General features: G+C 44.7%; 1 long non-coding RNA gene across 3 annotated transcripts; it reads right to left on the bottom strand.

Annotated features, from left to right (window-relative positions):
• Positions 1-322: 322 nt before the first annotated feature.
• On the bottom strand, positions 323-21,996 carry LOC129048678 (uncharacterized). 3 transcript variants are annotated; one of them, XR_008511219.1, is made up of 8 exons: positions 21,880-21,996; positions 18,031-18,223; positions 12,951-13,114; positions 12,469-12,620; positions 9,661-9,806; positions 7,749-7,908; positions 2,302-2,366; positions 323-724 (listed from the first exon to the last, which is right to left on the bottom strand). It is a non-coding gene; the product is annotated as an uncharacterized LOC129048678 (long non-coding RNA). The 3 variants fall into 3 exon arrangements; XR_008511216.1 differs by lacking the exon at positions 7,749-7,908; XR_008511222.1 differs by lacking the exon at positions 7,749-7,908 and having other exon boundaries at positions 21,820-21,904.
• Between the last annotated feature and the right edge of the window lie 411 nt (positions 21,997-22,407).

Genomic DNA, 22,407 nt, shown 5'->3' with positions numbered 1-22,407 from the left:
TTCCTTTTCCCAGGAAGGACTTTCCTTCCTGAGAGCATGAGGACTTCGCTGCCATGTGATTGATCGCTGCTCTTCATGACAGTGCCCCTGAGCCTAGGCAGGGCTATGTGTCCACTGTTCAGATGAGCAAAGTGGGAGGGGGCTTAAGCCACCTTCCCAAGGGAACAAGATCAGTGATGGTGCCAGGGTTCCCACTGTTGCTAACCTGACTGCCTTAGGAGGGGCTTCTGCTGAATTCAGTGATCACCCAGGAGAGGAGAGGAGACACCTTATTTATTTATTTATTTATTTATTTATTTATTTATTTATTTATTTATTTTTTATGAGAAGTTAGGAAAGTGAAAGAAGTTGAGAGAACCTATAAAAGGAGAGGTGTTGTTTTTGTTGCTTGGTCATGACAGCTTGATTCAGTTCAATAGACATTTGTTGAGCTTCTGCGTGTCCTTCCTGCCACAAAGGATGGAATCATGGGCTGGACAGAGAAGAATTCTGGGCATGGAGGTCAGTGACAGCTGCCCGTAAGTAGGAGAGTGGATTTAATCCATGAGTCAGGGAAGCACATCAAGGACTGGTAGCGAGGGCTCAGAGTGGTTGCTGACAGCCATATGCTTTTGTGTAGTATGAGGCTTGAGCCTGAAATCTGTTGCCTAGAGATGATTCTGTTCTGTTAGGTTGCCAGCTCAGTGCTTTTGCCCTGTGGCTCAACATCCTAGAACCGTAAGTGCTGTGGAGGTCAGAGAGTTGGAGATACAGTGAGCTATAACACATGGCACTCTAGCAGGGGAAAAAGTCAAATGGACATGTAACTATGTAATTATAGTGTGTCTCCAGTGTTGTGTGATTACAAAGGAGGGAGAAATTGCTTCCTGTTGGAAGGTTGCCCGAGGCTTCATGAAGGAGGAGATGATTGATGTGCTGATTGGCTGCCAAACTGCCCCTGCCCTTACCTTTCCATCTCTGTAATTTCCACCCAGTTACTTAAGCCAAAAATCTGGAGGAGTCATCACCAATTCTTTCCTTTTCTTAATCTTCCCCACATCCAACCTATCACCAAATTGCTTAGCTTCTGTCTTAAAAATAGAGCTCAACGCTCTCAATTTTAGTCTTTATTCATTGCCACCACTGGAGCCCAGGGCACATCACCTGTGGCTGAGACTTCTGAAAAAGCCTCACCTAAGGGTGGTTTAAAATTCTACTCATTTTCCTCTTTTATCAGCAGTTTTTGCAGCAGCCAGAGTAATCTTTCAAAAAATAATCCAAGATCCTGCCACTCCCCTGCTTAAAAACCTTTGTAGATTTCTGTATTAGTCAGGATCCAGCTGTGAAACAACTTTGGGTATTTCAAGCAGGGAATATTAATACAAAGATTTGGTTGCATAGGTACAAATAGAGATGGAAGGCCACCCAGGGCAGACAGCCGTTAACATATTTACACTGGAGGCACCCGAGCCCTGGAACCCGGAACCTACTCAACCATGGTGAGTCTTGCCTGGGGGTAGCTGGGAATTCAGAGGGAGGGGCTGTCTGGGCGGAAGCTGCAGTGGCAAAGGAGACACCACCATGGCCAACGAATGCCAGCTAGAGCCAAGAGGGAGAGGGGAAATACTCGAGCTCCTCTTTTCTTTCTTTCTTCTAGTCTCTCCCTGGGGCCTCCCAGTGGTCAAACCTTGCTAGAGCCAGTTCTCTAGGGAGTCTGTGGAATGCTGAAGGGTGGAAACAGATGTGACAGGAGTGTGGTGCAGTAAATTTCAGGCACTGGCTGAACTATTTATGCAGACTGGGTTTGGCTCGTAGGTGGAATAGAAGGCTGTTGGATTTGTCTGTCAGAAAGTACCATAGCACAGGAATCTGGTCTGCCACTCCAGATCTTCTCTCTGTCTCTGTCTATCTCTCTCTCTCTCTCTGTCTCTCTCTCTCTCTCTCTCTCTCTGTGTGTGTGTTTAGTGGAAGGACAGACCTCTTTTGGGCCAGAGATTGGTGAATGAGGAAGAGCCTCTTTTGGCCTCCTGTTGAGCCTGGGAGGATAAGCACAGAATATTCTTAAGAGAGGTCTGTGGTAGATCAGCACAGAAAGTGTAAGGAATAGGCATTTTGGTACCTCCAGAATACAATCCCAGTGTCTTTTAATCTGGCATTAAAGCCTTTTAGGATCTCATCCAATCTTACCTTCCATGTTTCTGTAACTGGAATATTTTTCCTGACGCTCAACTCAAGACTTACTAATTTCACCCTCCATGCCTTTGCATATAAGATTTCCTTCATTCAATTCCTATCATTCTTCAAGAATGGTTCAAACCTCACCTCTTCCAGGAAGACTTCCTGGTTTCCTCCAGCACTCAGGGATCTTGCTTTCCTTCTCAGAGCTCCTAAAAGGGTTAAGGTTGCTTTTACTACTTGATAAGATCATAGTTTTTCCAAAGAAGGATAGTTTACCTCTCCAAAAATATTTCAGGCTCTTCCATGGCCAGGGCAGGGAGTCATTAAGTCTCTGTATTCACCAGAGATGTCACCACTGTGTGCAGGAACACAGTGGATGCCTGACCAACATCTGTGGAATGGAAATGTATTCAGTCCTAAAGATCAAATAGTCAGTGTTCAATAAAACAAAGGAGAAGAAGCTGAGCAGGTAGAAATGTGTGATCAGTGATCTCAGAACCCCAAAAAGGTGCTTTAGAAATAAGACAGAGAAATACAGTCATTGGAACCAAATGTGAGACTGTGACTCATGAAGAGAAGGGAGGCTGCCCCTAATTAACAGGAAGCTGGAAGAAAAGACAGTGGCAAGAGAGAGGCTGAGATGGGGAGCAGGCTGAGGAAGCTTAGCCTGGAGGTATTGTGTGATGTTGGCAATTTTGAAATGTTATATTTAGCAATGAGTAATACATAACTGATCTAGTGGAAAATGTAGGGCTGGTTCTTCAGGGAGGTAAGAATGAGATCTATGAAATGATAAGGAGTTAATTGCAGATATCTGTGTTGGAAGTTATAATGTCAGTTTGCCAATGCAGGCATTGCCATGAGTATGAATGGATTTTCTTTGTGGAGTGCTGGAGGCATAAACAGCTGCAGGTGTTGTTTACATGTTCCACATGCTTTCATGCTGAAATGTGCTTATCAGCTAAATGCATGCTGTGGGGGAAGGCTGCTGGGGTTCAAATCCTGGCTCTACCAATGACCGGTTATGGGATTTTAGGAAAGTTGATAAACGTGTGCCTCAGTTTTCCTCATCCGTAAGTTGGGGTTAATAATAGTACCTTCCTTACAGCATTATCATAGGATTAAACAAGATGTAAAGGATTCAAGAGTGTCTAGCTTATTGTAAAAGCTGATAGGACATTAGTTATTATTGCCATTAGTTGTCTTTTATGTTGTCTTCAAGGCTTTGAGGATGGAACTGATGGAGGGTTAGGTGATCTTTTCTTTTCTTTTTTTTCTGAAACAGGGTCTCCCTCTGTCACCCAGGCTGGAGTGCAGTGGCGTGATCTTGGCTCACCTCTGCCTTCCAGGCTCAAGCGATCCTCCCACCTCACTTCCTGAGTAGCTGGGACCACAGGCACGTGCCACCAGGTCCAGCTAATTTTTTGTATTTTTGGTAGAGACAGAGTTTTGCAATGTTGCCTAGGCTGGTCTCGAACTCCTGAGCTCAGGTGATCTACCTGCCTCAGCCTCCCAAAGTGCTGGGATTACCAGCGTGTGCCACTGTGCCTGGCCAAGAAGGACTGGTGATCTTTTCTGGTGGGGGCGGTGAGTATTCATTTGGACTCAAGACCTTAAAAACCATTACATTTCAAGTATTTGGAAAAAATGTTTGCAACTTTCAACAAGCAGGTACCAATAATCTTTTCCTGGGTTTGTGCATTTGAAGAGCAGCTCGGGTTATGTTGTGTGACTCTCAGCCACCGTGGGACTGAGTGGGACTGAGTGCCTGAACCTGGGGATAGGAAGAAAAGCAGGGATTGGCTCCTAGTCTCTAGACAGGGCCTGTAAGGACCCTGCAAGAGTGTGATGTGGTGACTTCAGTTGGCCAAAGGTGGCTTCTCAGGGGACGGTTGGTTGCTGACTCAGTCCAGGTGTGTGGAAGGTGCTTGATACAAGAATGGGAAGAGTGGTGGGGGAGTTTACTTTATCTCCAGCTAGACCTGGGTTCAAATCAGAGTTTGCCTTCTCACCACTTATGTGACTTTTGGAAACCACTTAGCTTCTCTGAGCCTTGTAAAATGGGAGATTTAAATAAGATAGCATATTTAAAGTGTCTGGCACATAGTAAGACTGATAAATGTGAATTCCCTTTTCTCAGTTTCTTCATCTGTAAAATGTGGATAATACAGAATATTTTGTGAGGCTTTTGTAACAATTTCAGATAATTTATTCATTCACTAAAATACTTTTAGTGTTGACTACATGCCAAAAATCCTTAGGGGCTTGGGGTATCTCATCAAATAAAACAGACACAGATACCGGCCCTTTTGTAATTTAGATTTTAGCAGGGAAAGATAGACAATACACTACATAAACAAATACAGCTTCTAATGTGTTGAAAGATGATAAGTGCTGTGGAGGAAAAGGGGAAAATGGGATAAGGGGGATCAGGAGTGCTGAGGGTGGGGTAGTGTGCAGGATTCTACAGGATGGCTAAGACAGGCCATCATTGTTAAGGTGATATTTGAGCAAATATGTGAAGAAGATGACGGACTTAGCCAGAATGATATTTAGGGGAAGAGCATTCCAGACAGAAGAAACAGTGAGTGCAAATGCTGTGGGAGTGAGCCTGGCATGTTCCGAGAACAACACGGAGGCCAGTGTGGCTGGAGCAGAGGAAAGAGAGACTAGAAGGAGATGGAGTCTGGGAAGTAACAGGAAGCCAGATGGTGCAGGGCCTTGCTGACAACTGGGAGGTCAGCTGTGGCTGTTACTCTAAGTGAAGGGAGGGTACATTGCAGGATGCTATGCAGAGAGGAATGATGTGCTCTGCCTATTTTAGAGGCTCACACTGCACATTGGTTACTGTGTTCAGAATAGACTGTAGAGGGGTAAGGGTGGAAATAGGGAGACCAGTTAGAAGGTTGTTGCTGTGTCCAGATGAGAGATGATGGTGGCTTGTACCAGGATGGTAGCAATGGATGGTGAGAAGTGACTCGATCTTTTTATATATCTTGTAGGTAGATTCAATAGCATTCACTGATGATTGGATATGGGGAATGAGAAGTATAGGAGTCAAGGACAGCTTGAGCAACCAGAAGGATAGAGCTGCCATCAATTCAGAAGGAGATTGTGAAGCAGGCTTGGATGGGAAAAGTTAGGAGTTCACACTTGACCATGTTGAATTTGAGTTGTATGTTAAATATCCAAGTAGAGAAGTCATGGAGGCACCTGGTTATATGAGTCAGAAATTTGGGAGAAAGATCTGAGCTGAGATATAAATTTTGGAGTTGACAACATATATGGTAATTCAAATCACACTACTGGATGAGGTCACCATCTTTTCTGATGGGGGAAGTGAGTACTCATTTGGACTCAAGACCTTAAAAACCATTACATTTCAAGTATTTGGAAAAAATGTTTGCAACTTTCAACAAGCAGGTACCAAGAACCTCTTCCTGGGTTTGTGCGTTTGAAGAGCAGCTGGGGTTAAGAGCAGCATGAGGGCCTCCAGCTTAAAGAATTGAGGCAGAAGAAGAAGAGCCAGCAAAGAAAGTTGAGAAGTGATCCATGAAAACCAGGAGAGTGTGATGTCATGGAAGCCAGATGAAGAAAGTGTTTCAAGGGGGCAAGAGTGATCAATTGTGTCAAATAATGTGATGAGTCAAGTGTATTAGCTATCATTGTGTAACAAATCACTCAAAAACTTAGCAGCTTAAAACAACAAAAATGTATTATCTCACAAAGTTTCCAAAACTCAGGAATCTAGGAGTTGCTAAGGTGGCTAGTCCTGACTCAAGATCTCTTGCAGGTTGAAATTAAGTTGTTAGCTGTGGCTGCAGTCATCTCTAGGGTCAACTGGGGCTGGAGAATCCCATTCCAAACTCACTCTTGCAGTTCTTGGCACCCCATTTCCTGGCCATGTAGGCCATCTGAGTGGCCTCATGACATAGCATCTGGCTTCCCCCACAGCAAGTGGCCTAAGAGGAAGACAGACTGCAGGAGAGCACCTCAGACGGAAGCCACAGTCTTTTGTACCTAACTGTGGAAGTGTCATGCCATCACCTCTGAATGTTCTTGGTTACACAGACCAACCCTGGTACAGTGTGGGAGGGGACCACACAAAGGTGAGCATCTCAGGAGGTGGGGTCATCTTGGAAGCTGGCTACCACATCAAGCATGACAAGAACAATTGGTCATTGGGTTTAGCAATGTGGAGGGCATTGATAATCTTAACAAAAGCAGTGGGGAGAAAAGTTTGATCAAAGTTGGTGTAAGAAGGGATGGGAGGAGGAGAACTGAGAGAGTGAATAGAGATGACTCTTTTGAAGAGTTTGTCACAAAGGAGAACAAAGAAATCAGGTAATAGCTGGTGAAGGAAGTGGTTTCTCTAAGATGAGAGAAACAACAGTATGTTTGCACATTGATGGGAGTAATCCAACGAGTGAAAAATTGATGACGCAGAGGAGAAAGGTAATTGCTGGAGCATGGTCCTGAGTAGAACAATGTGGAATAACATAGAAACAGAGATTCACTCAACCCAGAATAAATAGTTTACGCTAAAACAGATAAAATTACCCACTACGTTCTTATAGAGACAAGAGGTATCAGATCTCAAGAGTTTAAGGAAAGGAAATTACAGGAAAGAAATCTTAAAATTGGGAAAATTATTTCCATTAACTATTTTTTCTTCTGGGACTTGGGTAAAGACTGGAGATACTTTATTTTAGGAGTGGAACACATCTGTCCAGCCTGCAGAAGATGCCTGGTTTGAACACCTCTGCAGCGAACCTGGCCAATGGAACAGCTGGGACTCCGTTGCAAGCTGCAGACCTGCTTTGTAGGGTAGTTCCAAGCCCTGAAGATGGGTGGGTTTTCTGCCACCAGATGAGGGAATTCTAGAGGCAACCAAACAGACCTTCACAGTAAAAAAGGGCGGAGGTCTACAGGAGCTCTCAGAAAGTCTCTGGGAGGGTCAAGAGCATCAGTCCCCACTGACGCCCCCCATGCTCCCAGCAGGCCTCATATTATAGAATTCTCTTCTATTACTATGTCTCACCACAAACATGGTGGATGGGAACTCTGTCCTGAACCCTTACAAAACCCAGGCCCCTGCCTGGGTGAGTTTTTTGTTTGTTTTTGTTTGTTTCCAGGCTGGAGTGCAGTGGCACGATCTTAGCTCACTGAAACCTCCACCTACCGGGTTCAAGTGATTCTCCTGCCTCAGCCTTCCAAGTAGCTGGGATTACAGGCATGCGTCACCACACCAGGCTAATTTTTGTATTTTTAGTAGAGACGGGGTTTCACCATGTTGGCCAGGCTGGTCTCGAACTGACCTCAAGTGATCCTCCTGCCTCGGCCTCCCAAAGTGCTGGGATTACAGGCGTGAGCCGCCGCGCCTGGCCAGGGTGGGGTGTTTTAGCCTCTCATCAAGTCACTAGGAAGACTCCAAGAGAAAGGAGGAAAGTGAGAAAAACTTTTGAATGGGCTACATCGGTGATGCTTAGAATCCAGTTCCAGGACCTGGTGTCCCTCTCCCTCATCCCGTCTTGTCCTTCCCTCTCCTTGCTGAACTCCCCAGCCCTGGGGTTTCTACATGTAGTCCTTACCCTTCTTGTACTCCAGTCAGTTCTCATTGGCATTCTCCTGGTTCTCAAAATGCTTTTACCCTATTGGCTAGGGCAAAAAATGACCCGAGAGATCCTGGACACTGTCCTAGCAACTGTGCCAGAGCTGGTGGCCATCGCCTTTTTGCAGAGACAGATGCTCCTGTAGCAGGAACAAATCAATTAGCCAGCCTGCTGCTAATGTGCAAATGTCACCTTATTAAGCTAGTGTCTGCCTGGGGAAGCCGCCTCTTTCTCCTGTCCCCACTCTGAAGCTCAGCCCTCTGCTGTTGCTTCAACCTCTGTCTCTTCTGAGGTCAATTGTAAAATGAAACTGCTGCCATCTGAACATCTATAAAAGCCACAGGCTCTACCCAGATGCCTTGGCTGAGGGGAGGGGCACTTTAATTTCCCTTCCTTCTCCAAAGAGTCTTGACGTGCAAGGACCAGCTCTCCCTTTATCACCATTTCCAGAAAAACAGAAACAAGGCAAAACAAAATAAAAACAAAACTTTGGCACCTATTTGTGGTGCCAAAACCTTAAGTTAGATTAAGATCACATCAATTTCTTCCATAAGCTTTGTAGCTTAGGAAGTGCATGCTCACGCTTTATCTTATTTAACCCTCATAATAAATCTATAGGAGGAAAGGACAATTATCTCCATATTACAGATGAGAAAACTGAGGTCCAGAGAGGTTGGCTGACTTGCTCAAGGATATTAAGCCAGTAAATGGCAAAGCCAGGGCTGGAAGAAGGGCAAGAAGGGCCAGAAAAGCTGATTCAAAGTGCGGGAACTCTGGAGGCACCTCCTGGCAGCTGGAGCAGGGTGTGCAGAGTGCCCTCCCTCCATGAGCTAAAGGAGGACTGGCTTCCATGAAGCACCAGCATTGCTCTGTCACTCCCACCCAACCTGGTCACCTTTCACTATGACCACTTTCCCTCCTGTCTCACTTTCAGGAACGAGGTCTGAGCAGTGCAGCTGGACCTACTATAGTCGTAGTTTCCACTGGCTTTGACTTCATCAAGCGAAAACCAACATCCCTTTGAAATCTGTAGCCCCATCCCGAAAAATCAGCCTTTCAGCTTGAATCAAAAGGCAAAAGGCAATGGAGATCCAATTGGAAACACAGCTCCCTTCCTCCCTTCCAGGCAATGCTGCTGTGTAGAATGTCACTTCAGAAATTCTGTCTACACTATGAGGACATAAATATTAGGGAGAATCTCCTCTGCCTCACGTGAACCTGGGTCCTTCAGTGAGTCCCCCCACCACATCCCCTCAATCCTTTGATTCTTCCCAGTATTGTGACCTTTCTGTCCTTCCTCTGAAGTTGTAGGAGTTGATTCTTCCCAAAATAACCTGAGTAATGGCTTGCAGGAAAGTTACAATTAGCTTTTCACAGGGAAGAAAGCTTAGAGAGTTTTTTTTTGTTGTTTTCTTTTTCTTTTTCTTTTTTTTTTTTTTGAAGGAAAAGAGGTAGAAGGAAAAAAAAAAGCAAATGAAAAATCTTGTGGTCTTCTAAGTCAATTGAGAAAACACTGAATTATTTCCGTAGAGCTATTCTGACAGGAGATACATTGATTTTTGGCCTCTCTTCATTGTTTTTATTGCCGATTACATCCTCTTTTTCTAGATTGTCGCAGGTGGCCACAAGTGAATGAATTGTGTTTCCTTACAGACCATTGATTTCTGTGTTGACACACGTTGATTTCAGCTCAGAATAAGAAAGATCATCCTAATGGAGCTATCTAAAGTTGGAATAGTTGCTTGGGTGGTGGAGGAAGGAGGGTGGTAATGAAATAGTGAAATCCCTGTCAACGGAGGTGTTCAAAGACTGAATGACTGTGGAGGGAATGTGGTCGAGCTAACTCCAGCAGGACTGGGAAGATAGCTCAGGGGATCTTTAATGTTCTCACCTCATGTTCAGCATTAACACCTGAGATGACTGTTTAATATTATGTGGATACTACATGCCAGTGAGGACAGTGTTTCCCAAAGCGTGACTTATTAGATGTTTCCCACAGGGTGGTATGCTTGATGATTTTCTTTGGTGAGGAATTTACTGTTAAAATAGTAAAAATACAATTAGTACAACAAATCACAATTTCATGGATATCATTGCCTGGGATGAAGCTAACAAAACCCATGCCATAGTAATGGACATTTAGACTGTAAAAATTACAGGTGAGGCCCTAAGTGGTAACCTTGAACATTTAAGACCTTCATTGCTGAATTTTAGCCTTAACTGTTTTGAAGGATGAATAGTACAGGTGACCCAGATAAATAATAGGGAATCTGATCTACTGTAGTTCTATGCTATATCTCAGTGTTCTCCCCCACCAGGGGTACATTGTGAAGCAGATTTGAATTTGCTTCACAAAACTCAGGTTATAAAAATCTAGCATTCATTATTTCCAGAACCTTTCTAGATTGCTGACTTTCCAGCCACTTTAGTGGAAAACAACTTGATATTTTTAAATTTATGTTTTACCTTATTTCTAGCCAGAGATTTTCTAGTTAACTGATGATTTATCATTCTTTTGATTATACATCATTCCTTTGATGTATATACAGTCAGCTGCCTGCTACCCCTCCTTTCCTGAAGCTTATGTGGCCTGATGTTGGGGTGGGGCATCTGGGCTGCAGACCCTCTGGGGAGGCTGCAGACTGGCCGTGGCTGCAGGGAAGAGGGCCCTCCTTGTCTGTGGGCATTGACACCTGTCCCCCACCACATCAGCTGCTGAAGCATCCCCATGTCCTACCAAGCCTGTTGTCTCCTGATACATGAACCCTGTCTCCTCCTTGCCCAAGCCTTGAGACCCCTTTAAGACCATTGGCAAGATCCCCGTGCTCCTCTTTGGCTCAAGGTTGTGTGCTGAAGACAGGAAATCTTCAGAGAGCCTCCTGCACCACTCAGGAGACACAGGAGCTTTAGGGATAGGGAGTGGCCATCACGGGCCCTCTCTCTCTGCCTCTCCCCAGTCCTGATGGCCTGCGTTTTCCCTTGGGGTACATTGAGCTCCTATTGATCAGGCACTTTGCAAAGCTGTCTCTGTCCAGGGTTTGAGAGGGTCACGCTTTGCTGTATTATGGCTGCAATGGCTTCCAACTGGTCTCCCTGCCTCTTCCCCTGCTCTCCCACAGTCTGTCCTCACCAGCAGCTACACAGGAGTGTCACGCCTGCTTAAAACCCTCCAAAGGCTTCCCACTTACCTCAGAGCAAAAGGCAAAGGCCCTCTGTGATCTGCCCCCCAACATTACATTGCTGATATCATCTGCTGCTACTCCTGTTCTAGCTACACTGGCCTCCTTGCTGTACCTAGGAAGGAACATTCTAGGCATGCTCCCTCATTAGGCCTTTGTGCAGCCTTTTCTGTCTTCCCTATATCAGAATTGCCACTTCCTCACTTATTTCGAATATGCTGAAATGTCACCTTCTCGGTGAGGCCTACTCTGACCACACTGTTTCAGTTGCAGTCCACCCTAACTCCCATCCTTCCTGCCTTGCTGACCCTGACATGATGCACAGTTCTTAGCTTAAACACCCTGTCCTCCAGGCAGCCTCCCCAACTCCCCAAGACCCTCTATAGCCTCCCAGAGAACCTTATTTGTTTTTTCCACTTGAGCACAAATCAAGGTTCATGTTAGAATCTGTTTACTTTTCTGTTTTAAGCTCTGGTGCCTGGCACAATGTTGGGCACGTAATAGGTGCTTATTGTCAATGTATTGAATAAGTAAATGGTTGAATGAATAAGTGAATGACTCAGTTCACTTTAAAAAAAGCTTAAAGATTGTTGAGGAGATTGGCTAGTAAGGCTTCTAAAACCTCCAGTATGGTGCTTGGCTCAAAAAAAGGAAGTTTATATTTATAATTCGTATGATAAAGGAGGGCTTCTTGTGACAGAGCTTCTGTATTGTCTGTGATTCAACTAGTTTCAGTGAAAATTGCACTGATTTTTATGTAGGAAACATCAGGCTAAAATGCTTGAAAGATGTGTGGCAGGAGGAAGTGGCAGCTCTGCACTTTGAAGCATTGGGTCTTTCTTATGCCTGCTAGCAGAGGCCCCTCTTCTTGACTCCTCTTGGAATTACTGCCTGGCTGTTAAGTGGCCCAGCTCCCTAGAATACCGACACCTTAGAGGGGGCCTATTTATGTCAGCGATTTTCATCTTCAATGAAGAGCCTGGCCCTGGGGCACTTGTGTTTGGTCTGAGAAGAAGTAGAAGAAAGGTAGGATGGGCCACTTTGGAGCTTGTGTGTGATGATTGATGGCCCAGACATTCTCACACTCCCGTTTTGTATCATTGTATATTTTCGAAGAAGGTGATCTGCTAACACAACTAAATGTATACTAATTTTTATAACCAGATGAGGTATTTCTTATATATAAATTTGTGAATCAGAAAAAATATTCTTTTCAGACCAGTTATCTTCCTTTTTGGATTGAAGAGTAGTGTTGCCATAATCATGGGGGATTTTGTAGAATATTATGGTGAAGACAGGAATTTGGCAACAGCTAGAGGGTGGTGTGAAGACCCTGGCAGCTGGGGGATAGAGGTATAAGGTGGTGAGAGAGAGCCCAGGGGTCAGGGAAAGAGGTGGGAAGGGTCCCAAGACTCATTTTTCCCATTCCTCCTAGTTTCCTCCCAGAGCAGAGCCATCACTTCATTCCCATCAGGCAATCACAAGATCACAAAGGATGATCCACCTCTTCTTTCCGTTACCTCTTGGGGCAGTCTGAGAGCTTGCTCTGTGATGATGCTGCATGGAGAGGCCCAGGACTGCTGTGCCAAGCCAGAGCGTACTCCGTCCCCATGCAGTACTGTGCTTAGTTAGAAAGTGCTGCTGACAATAGCTCTGCTTCCTCTACATGGACCTGCATAAAGACAAGGAGCCAGGCCTGGGGGAGGGGGCAGGTGGAACCTGGCACAAACATGTATGAACTTATTACCCCCCTGCACACACATGTCCATATGTACGTGCCATCACTGAAACACACAGTCTTATACCCAAGGGACAGGACTATTTGAGGGCCCATCTACTTTCAAAGTACAGCCTATACTATCCTTACTTCAACCTCCAGAGAGACATTAGGTAAGGAATCAGATTTTGAATTCTAGGTACAGTGTTACTAGCTATGTGACCTTGGGTAACTTTCTGTGCCCTGTTTTCTTATTTACTTAATGGGAAAGATAAAAGTACTTACCCAATAGGTTGGTTAATAAACATGAATTTCAGGTCTTGAGTTCAAGAAATGGAACTAATACCATTATTAGAGCCAGCACGGTGCAGTAGATGATGGCATGGCATTTGGAGTCAGTCAGATCTGGATAAGAGGCTCTTCCATTTAATGACTTGTGTGATCCTAACCTTGGGAAAATTATTTAATCCTTTTAAGTCTCAGTTTCCTCATTTGTAAAATTGAGTTCACAGTAATAGTTATTTCATAAGATATTTTTTGAGAATTAAGTAAAAATTTAAAGGATTTGTTGCATAAAAGCCCCTTATAGTATCTAGTATAAAATTAAAAACCCAATAAATATTAACCACTATTTTTATTGATGATGGTGGTGGAGGTGGTGTCTAGTATGACCCCTCATCCTCATTCTACCCTACTTAATTGCAGAAAGGCCTTTTACATATAACCCAATTGCACTGTTCACTTCCCCACCTCACACTTACTGCTTGCCCAATTTAACTTAACTTTATTCAGTTTAGACTGAGTCATTTTTCCATTATTCTGAGGATGGTTAGAATTAGAATACTGACCAAGAATTTTATGCAAAAGTGAAGTCCCAGTGTCCATTTATAGAGGATGAACTACAACCAAAAAACATAGAGAGGGATAAGAAGACTCCCCACTGCTGTTATCAGAACAATTAAATGGCTTTGTAGACTGTAGAGTATTTAAAATCTTATAATTTTGCAGGTGAATACAGGAACTCCCTCAACTAATGTGCTTTGGGGTGTAAGTAACAGAAAACCTGACTCAAATGGGCTTTGGCCAGTAGGAGCTGTATTGGCTCATATTGCTGGTGGTCTAAGGTGGGGTGGCTTCCGGGTTGATTGAATCTTGGGCTCCCTCTCCATTTCCTGTGATTTTCTTGGCCCTCCTCTCCTCCATGTGGCAGGCTTCTCCTCAGTTGGCAGTGATGTGGTGGCAGTGGTTTCACAGTTTGCATCTGTGCAGCACACTGTCCAGAGGCAGAGAGGGGCCACTTGTTTTTCTAGCCTTCCCTTAAAAGCTGGGAGATTTTCCCTCCAAAACACTAGTAAATGTTACCTTATACTTCATTGGCTTTAAATGAGTCACATGCCCTTTCCTTAACTAATCACTGGCAGAGGGATGTGGTTACCTTGGCTGGATTAGTCTAATTAGAACCTGCCATGGAGCTGGAGCCCATCCCCCAAACTGTACGGATGGTGCACAAGATTGGGGGATGGAACGATCTTGAGGAGGTAAACATAATGCCTACTACAGTTTTCCTTTTTAGATCATTGGAGAGATGTGGACACTTTCAATTGGATTGTAATTGTTGGTCTAATCTTACAAGTGCCTTGTGTCTTATTGCAGAACTTCAGGGAACACCTGTCTGAGTTGTGCACCTGGAATTGCCAACATCGTGCTCAGTATGCATTTATTGAGCTAAAAATCCTTCAGGCCACATTATCTCTAGAAATGTGAATTTTGTTCTCAATGAATTCTTTGGCTTAAAAAACAGGTTAATTATAACATAATTGTTGGTAATCATGTCGTAAAATATGTAATAAATGACCACAAATAAAAAGCATAAAACAGAAGACAGAGGGCACAGAGAAGAGAGTGGAATGAAGAAAAGATCCTAAAAGCTTTCAGAGATCAGACATGCTTTGGAGGCACAGGTATGCCCTTCTTCCATTTCCATCAGCTCCTGAGTATCCAGATCCTAACCCAAGATCTTCCCACTCATTGTCAAACTTCTTTGAACTTCTCACGTGTTTGATCACAGCTGAGGTGTGCACAAAGGCTGGGTTCTGAGATAGGTCAGATGGAATCTGACCAGAAGGGGCCAGGCCTGGCAGCCAGGTGGGGAAGAGCTCAGGCCACCAGCACAGGGGTTCACAACTGGCCAACATGTGAGGCACTCAAGGGCTGTGAAGTGTCCTTCATGAAGACCACATTGTAGGCCCCATATGCCCAGCTTTGGGCTTTGTTCTTGTTTCCCTAGATGGCAACTCAGACTGGCTCTCCCAGTCCAAACCATGTTCCCTACTTAGAGCTGCAGCATGAGGGGATGCCCCTGGGCTAGTACCTTTGAAAGCCTGTGCTGCTGTTATGACCCTGCTCAGAGAGGAGATTTAATCTGCCAGCACAAACAGTGCTGTCCATAACTTTACTGCAGTAGCAACGTACTCTCTTTAAAAGACAATCACCTTCAAGAAAATCACTTCAAGTAATCTTGGTCTGAGTGGGTGGGAGGGATATTACAAGGCTCTAAGTGGAGATCCCCAGTGCTACTGGGATTGATACTTGAGAAATGTTTTGATAGAAAAGAGTCTATTGGAGAAGATTTTGCAGCATTGTAGATGCCATTGTCTGAGGCTGATGCTGCAGTGGTTTGGACAAACACCCTTCAGGGACTATATAGAGGCTTCTGGAAGTTAGCCCCTAGCCCTTCTCTATCCCAGTCTAGATAACTGTGGCACTTCAATTTGTTTCTCCAAGTCCAAGGGGTTGTAGCATTTTGTTTTCTTTCCAGTTAACTATTACTGACTCCTAGTGACTTTTCCTTCCAGAGACTATCCAAGGAGTAGTTTTATGTCCTTAGTTTTCTACCTCCCTTAAGTTCCTTAGAAAAGTATGGGAAACTGCAAAATATCTTCCTTCCTCTGTACCTGTTTACCTTCCTCCCCCTCTCCTCCCCTCACTCCTTCCTTTTATAAGCACTTACTGAATGCTTACAATTACCACATTTCTGCTCTCCGGTGGTTAAGCAGGGCCAGGTGACTGAATTCTGGCTAATGGAATGTGGAGATTTGATATACACCACTTCTAGGCCTTGCCTGTAAGCCTCATGCAAAATCTTTCAAGTGCTTAGTCTTTTTCTTTGTCTCCCAGCTGGAGAGAAAAAGAGTTTAGGAAGACTCTGAGGCCGAAGGCTTGGGTGTTAGCAGGACCAGGTGCCTGTTTTTGTAAATGAAAAATTTTATTGAAATACAGCCGTATCCATTTGTTTATATATTGTCTATGCTGCTTTCACACTGAAAAGGCAGAGTTGTGTAGTTGCAACTAAGATCTTATGGCCTGCAATGACTAAAATATTTGTATCTAACCTTTTAAGAAAAAAATTTGCTTAACCCTTCCCCAGGGGATGGCAGAACCACTGAATGAAAGAAACCTGGTTCCCTGAATGACTATGTAGAGCAGTCTCTCTTTCCCATCTTCCAGGCCAACTTGCATCATTAGACAGTGATATTAGAGAGAAATAAGTTTTTATTTTATTAAGCTACAGATATTTTGAGATATTTTGAGGTTGTTTAATACAAACATAAGTTATTTTACATAATAAAAATGGTAGCTAATATTTATTGGGCATTTTTTATGGCCAGGTGCTGTTCTATGAGCTTCTGTATTTAATTCTCACAACTTTATGATGTATCTACCTTTTTTTTTTCTTTTTTTGAGATGGAGTCTCGTTCTGTCTCCCAGGCTGGAGTGCAGTGGCGCAATCTCGGCTCGCTATAACCTCTACCTCCTGGGTTCAAGAAATTCTCTGCCTCAGCCTCCTGAGTAGCCGGGATTACAGGCACCTGCCAGCATGCCTGGTTAATTTTTTTGTATTTTTAGTAGAGACAGAGTTTCACCATCTTGGCCAGGCTGGTCTCAAACTCCTGACCTTTTGATCCACCCGCCTCGGCCTCCCAAAGTGGATGTATCTACTTTACATGTATCTACTTAATCTGTAAAATGATGTATGATCATTTTACAGATTAAGATATGCAAGGCTATGTAATTTGCTGAGGGATTCAGTTGGTGAGAGTGGAGTTGGGATTCATACCCAGCTTCAGAGTGCAGGCTCCTAACTTCTATTTTTTTGCCCCATATTTACCTAACTTACAGTTCCAAGTTCCTCCCCAGATACTATGTTGATTCTTATCACAGGCTTCTGTAGGGCAGGTTATATTATTATCCTCATTGTTTATGTGAGAAAACTGACCTAGAGAAGTCAAGCTAAAGGTTGCTTGACTAGCAAGTAGCAGAAATGTAAACTGAACCCAGAGCTTCTGACACCAGAATACGGACTCTTTCAACTCCTCCGCAGAGACTCGACTGACTTAGTGCACACTCCATATTTGAAGCCATGTTTTCCTTGAGTCTTGGTTTACATTCAGAATGCACCAGCCTGTTAAATTGCTTTTGGACATTAGCCCATCCTTGAACAGTCACCATAACAACATAGGCACATGGAGAGGAATGTGGGGTAGGCAAAAACTGATGCCAGTCCAGGGGAGAATAGAGCTTTGCAGGGAGTGGGGGTGGGTCAGGGAACACTTCTTGGGTGTGTTTTGCTATGTTCTTTTCATGATATAGACTGGAAATGGTTGAGAAGGACACTGTTCTAGTGGCTTTTAGCAACCTGACTCATCCAGGACAATACCTCTTACCAACTTAGCACAACCTCTCAGGCTGACACCCTGCTTTTAGGACAGTGTTTGAAGACATGATTCCTAGGGGGAAAGTGTGCCTATTAACAATGTAGGTTCCTGAACCCACCCAAGATCTACTGCATGAGAATCTCTGAAGAGACATCCAGGAATCTGCATTTTTGACCAGCAATGTAGATGGTTCTGATGTACATTAGAGATTGAGAAGTGCGGTCTTAGGAAGTCAAGGCAAATGAAAATTATGCCCAGCTTTTACTCCTCCTTTTGCAGTCAGGTAGCAGGCTGGCTCAGCTAAGGAAAATCCCTAGATGAATATTTATTTCTGCACAGGGAATGTTTCCTCTCAGAGTAGGCGGGTGAGTATGCTGAGTAGGTCATTCCCTGCCATTCCTATCGCTGGGCAGGAAACCCATTTTACTGTATCAGTTCTCTCTCAAGAGAATCATTTTTAGAATTAACTCAACATGACATATAAGTTGTAGAGTATCATATCTCAAAATTTGTTTCCATCTTATAACTTTTAATTTCTAACAGGTGGGAATTAGGACATCTTTGCCCTCATCCAGCCTATGGCAGAGAGAGAGTACAGAGCCAAGATAGCTCAGGGCCAGCTTGGGGACACTTGTATGCCTACCACTCACCTCGTAGTACTCATCAGTTCCACTTCTGTCCACTGTCTCTTAGCCAATGTGCTTGGTGGTATATGCAGTGGAGATTTCTTTGCTGAACTCAGAACTTTCAGGGTATAAAGATAGTAGACTTAGAAAGGCATGAGTTTCATTGACTTCCTGGTGTATCCACTTCTCACAAGATAAGTTGGAGGATGCACATGTTCTGGAGGAATCAGAAAGAGAGTGGTGGAGGGGTGGGAATAGGATGGGCATGCACCCAAGGAGAGGAAGATGAATGTCCTCAATGTGACAGACTCATCTTTAAGGGTCTGAGAGGCACAGATAAGCCAAAGGGGTGCATGGACCATTATTTCTAAAGCAGTCAAAAATAGATGAATTAAAAAGTAAAACTCTTGATAGGGTATAAAGGGAAAGATGGTGCAAAGGGCATAATATTTCTTCATGGACAAAGATCTTGACTTTGACTCTGGAAGAGTGACAGGGAAGACAATTTCAGAAGTAGGCTATGAGCTCAAGTGTTTTTGGCAGTGCAGGGTGCTTGTGTGGGAGTGGAGGAAGACAGCCCTTATTCTGCCATTCCACTGTGCCCTGACAGTGAAGGGAAGGGTTTTTCTGGGGCTGCTGGATTACGCTAAACCCTCTTCCACCCCGGGATCCCCATAATTTAAAATCACACCCTCTGCTCATTAACCAAACTTAGCAATGAAGAATAAGAAGAGAAGTAGGTAGAAAGCAAGGGTTAGAGTCAGACTGGTGCCCTCAAAGCTTTCATTAGCTCGTTCTTGGGCAAGTTTTGCAGAGCTCATCTTTTAAGTTAATTTTAATTAACTTAAAAGTTAATTAAGAAATTACTTTTAATTTCTAAGCAGGCCCTCTTCTCCCTCCCTTCAGGCGTGTTGAGTGTGAGCTACAGGACAGCAACTTTGCTCTCAGGAAACTGCTCACCTGGGTCCACCCCTCATTCTCTTTTGTAGATCTCCATTTCCTATTTTTGCCAGGTTCTCTGTAGAACCTGCTTCCATGGGCGTAGGCTGAATGACAATAATGGAGTCCAAGAGATGCAGATGAAAGACCAAAGTTTATAGGACTTTATAAATAAAGTTTTATCAGAACACAGTCATGCCCACTCATTTACATATTCTTTGGCTGCTTTCATGCTACAACAGCAGCATTTAAATAGTTGCAACAGAGATTGTGTGGCACGCAAAGCTCAAAATATTTATTTTCTGGTCCTTTGCAACAGAGATTACATGGTGTGCAAAGCTTGAAATATTTATTTTTTGGCCCTTTGCAGTGTTTGCCAATCCTTGCTCTAGAGAGTTTTGTACTAGCATTTAAATGCTAGCCTTAAGTAACATATATCACTTCCACTCACAACTCACTGGCCAAAATGGTCACATGGCCCCACTCAACCATAGAGGGCCAGGAAGTACGTCCTACCATGTGCCCAAGAGGGGGATAATCAGAATATTTGGCAAACAGCACTAATGGTCACCATAAGCACCTACTATGAGTTGAACTCAGTACTAGGTGCTGGGTATAGAAAGATGAACAAGACAAAATTGTTGATCTCAAGGAATTTAAGGAATGCCAGAATTTGGGAATTGGAGGGGGAAGGGTAAGTATAGATTCGAGTGTCCTTTCCTAGAAGATATAGACTGGCTTGTCTGAATTGCTTGAGATCGCAGCTTGGTGCTAGCCAGAACTGGGGACTGGCCAGCTTGGCAAGCAGTGGGGGCGACAGACCCTCCTGGTGAACATTTGTATCAATAATAGAAGGGTTGTTTAACAGAAATTCTTAAAGGAAAGATGAGATAATTTCATGTTTTGATATTCATAACATAAAGCTGGAGCTCTGCAGTGCATATTATTGCTGTTGTAATTTTGGCAAAGATGTGATTCAAATTGGCAAAGTGTCTGGGAAGAGGAAATCATGTAAGGAGAGAGGGTGGGATGGGTCAGGAAACAGAGGTGGGGAGCCAGGTACTGGTGGCCTGGTGAGAGCTGGGAGGGTGGCCCAGGAGCTTTGTCACAGACAGACACGAGGGAAAGGAGGCTGCAGCCAGCAGAACCTGAGAATTCTTGGAGTTGCTGGAGATGCTAAGGCCTGGGGAGGGAGTGGGAGCAGCAGGGGAGGGGTGTGCGCATGCATGTGGTGAGGGAGAGACATTTAAACATCGTAGGAATGAAGGATAAATTTAAAATCCCTCAAGGGGAGTTGAGACAGAATGACAATGTGAGGAACATGAATCACTCTTTCTAGGGACCCACCCAGCTGTTGGCATGATTTGGAATACATTTTCTTCTCCTTACCAAGCTCATTCTGGACTCTTTATCTTCCTTCTCCCTGATCCCTTGACCTGGCCTTGGTGGCCAAGTACCTAGTGCTGGCTACCATGTCCTGGGAGCTTCAAGCTCAAAAGCATTGAGGCCTTAGGGTGTGGTGCTGGTAGGGTGAGGAAGACCAGTCCAGATGCTGGCGATGGAGAAGGGGACAAATAGAGAAGGTATCTTAGGGCTCCAGGGGCGTCCGAGTCTACTGAATGCTCCCATCAGGCTTTATCATGTATGCGCTAGTATCATCCTCTCATCCAGACTTTTTGTTTCTATTTGTTATCTTAGCATAATGAAGAGGGGGGCTGGGAAAGGCATTTATGGATTCTGCTTCATGTGGTAGAGACACTGTGATCAATATAGTGGAGAAAACCATAAGCTAGGGCTTGAAATCTGAGTTCTCTCCCAGCTCTGCTTTTTATTGGCAGTGTGATCCTGGGCGGGGCTCTCTGCCTTTGTGGACCTCAGCATCCATAAAATGATATGGTTAGATCATTAAGATTCCTAACCATTGAAATAGTCTTTGTTTTTGTGACTTGCAATTTGTCTTGCAGTCCAACCCAGGGAAGGCGGGGTGGGAGATGGTGTCCGGAGGGCAGCATTCTGGGAGGATGCCACCCTGGGGTCCCAGCACAGCTCCCAACACGTAGTGGGTGCTCAAACATCCAACACTGGTTGAATGATCTGGAGGCCAGCGTTCCTCTGAGCATGTAGAGCACGGGACACTTCTTAGATGCCACCTGTGGCCACTGAGACGTGTGGTTGGGAGGAATTCTGGTTTTGGGCTAGGAGGGAGGCAATAAGCAGGTGTCTTGAAAAGGTGGTAAGTTCAGGCCCTCTCAAGCCACAAGGACTCCCCCCAGTACTTAGACCTGCTATGGGGACTAGCAATGTGTGAGTAACTTTTACGTCTCTCATTAAGTTAAACCTTTGCTAATTGGAGCATGTCAAGATCTAGTACCAGCCACCCACCTGGAGTGCTGCTTTCACTTGGGCAGGTCCATGAGGAGTAAAACAGGGAAAACACCTCAATGGCTTTGGACTCAACCTTTAGGGGTGTAGTAGTGGAGGAGCAGTGCACAAAGGAGGAGAGAGGAGTGACCAGGGAGGCAGGAAGAATCCTTTGGTTTCCCTAAATCCTCCCTCATGCACATGCTCTTCCTTTTGCCTGTTTTCCTCTCCTGTTCCTCAACTGGCAAACTCTGTTTAACCCAGCTCCAGGGTCCTTTCCTTCACAAAGCCCTCCTGACCACCCCCAGCTGGGCTAGGTGCCCCTCTTTTTTTTCTTTTTTTGGAACGGAGTCTCGTTCTGTCACCCAGTCTGGAGTGCAATGGTGCAGTTTCAGCTCACTGCAACCTCTGCCCACCGGGTTCAAGCGATTCTCCTGTCTCAGCCTCCCAAGTAGCTGGGATTACAGGCACACGCCACCACACCCGGCTAATTTTTGTATTTTTAGTACATACGAGGTTTTACCATGTTGGCCAGGCTGGTCTCAAACTCCTGACCTCAAGTGATCCGCTCACCTTGGTCTCCCAAAGTGCTGGGATTATAGGCATGAGCCACTGCGCCCAGCCAGGTGTGCCTCTCATACGCTCCTCTAGCCAATCATAGCACATTCTTTTATGTGGTCACAATCGATGTTCTTCCTGTCTCTCCCATGAGGATGATGTGGACTAAGTCCAGCTCATGTTGTTGTGCCTAGTGCCTTGCACATGGTAAGTTCTCAGTCAACGCTGATTGAATACGTACGTCTTTCAGAGGCCAATCTGGCTATATCCTCTTTGGCATGGAAAAGGAGAATGATGCCAAGGGGAGCAGCAGGGGCATCTGAGTCACACATGGCCCCAGGTCCTGAGGCAGGCACAGGCATTAAAAAAGGAGGAAGGAACCTGCATACAGGACCCAGTTCTCAAGAAGAGTCCTCCTTAGGCTGGGCTCAGAGGCTCATGCCTGTAATCCTAGCACTTTGGGAGGCTGAGTCAAGAGGATCGCTTGAGCCCAGGAGTTGAGACTAGTCTAGGCAACACGGGGAAACGTGATCTCTACAAAAA

The sequence above is a fragment of the Pongo abelii genome, chromosome 1 (genome assembly GCF_028885655.2).
Source record: "Pongo abelii isolate AG06213 chromosome 1, NHGRI_mPonAbe1-v2.0_pri, whole genome shotgun sequence".
NCBI lineage: Eukaryota > Metazoa > Chordata > Mammalia > Primates > Hominidae > Pongo > Pongo abelii.
The sequence above is the reverse complement of the archived record's forward strand: the minus strand, read 5'-3'. Positions and strand labels throughout refer to the sequence as shown.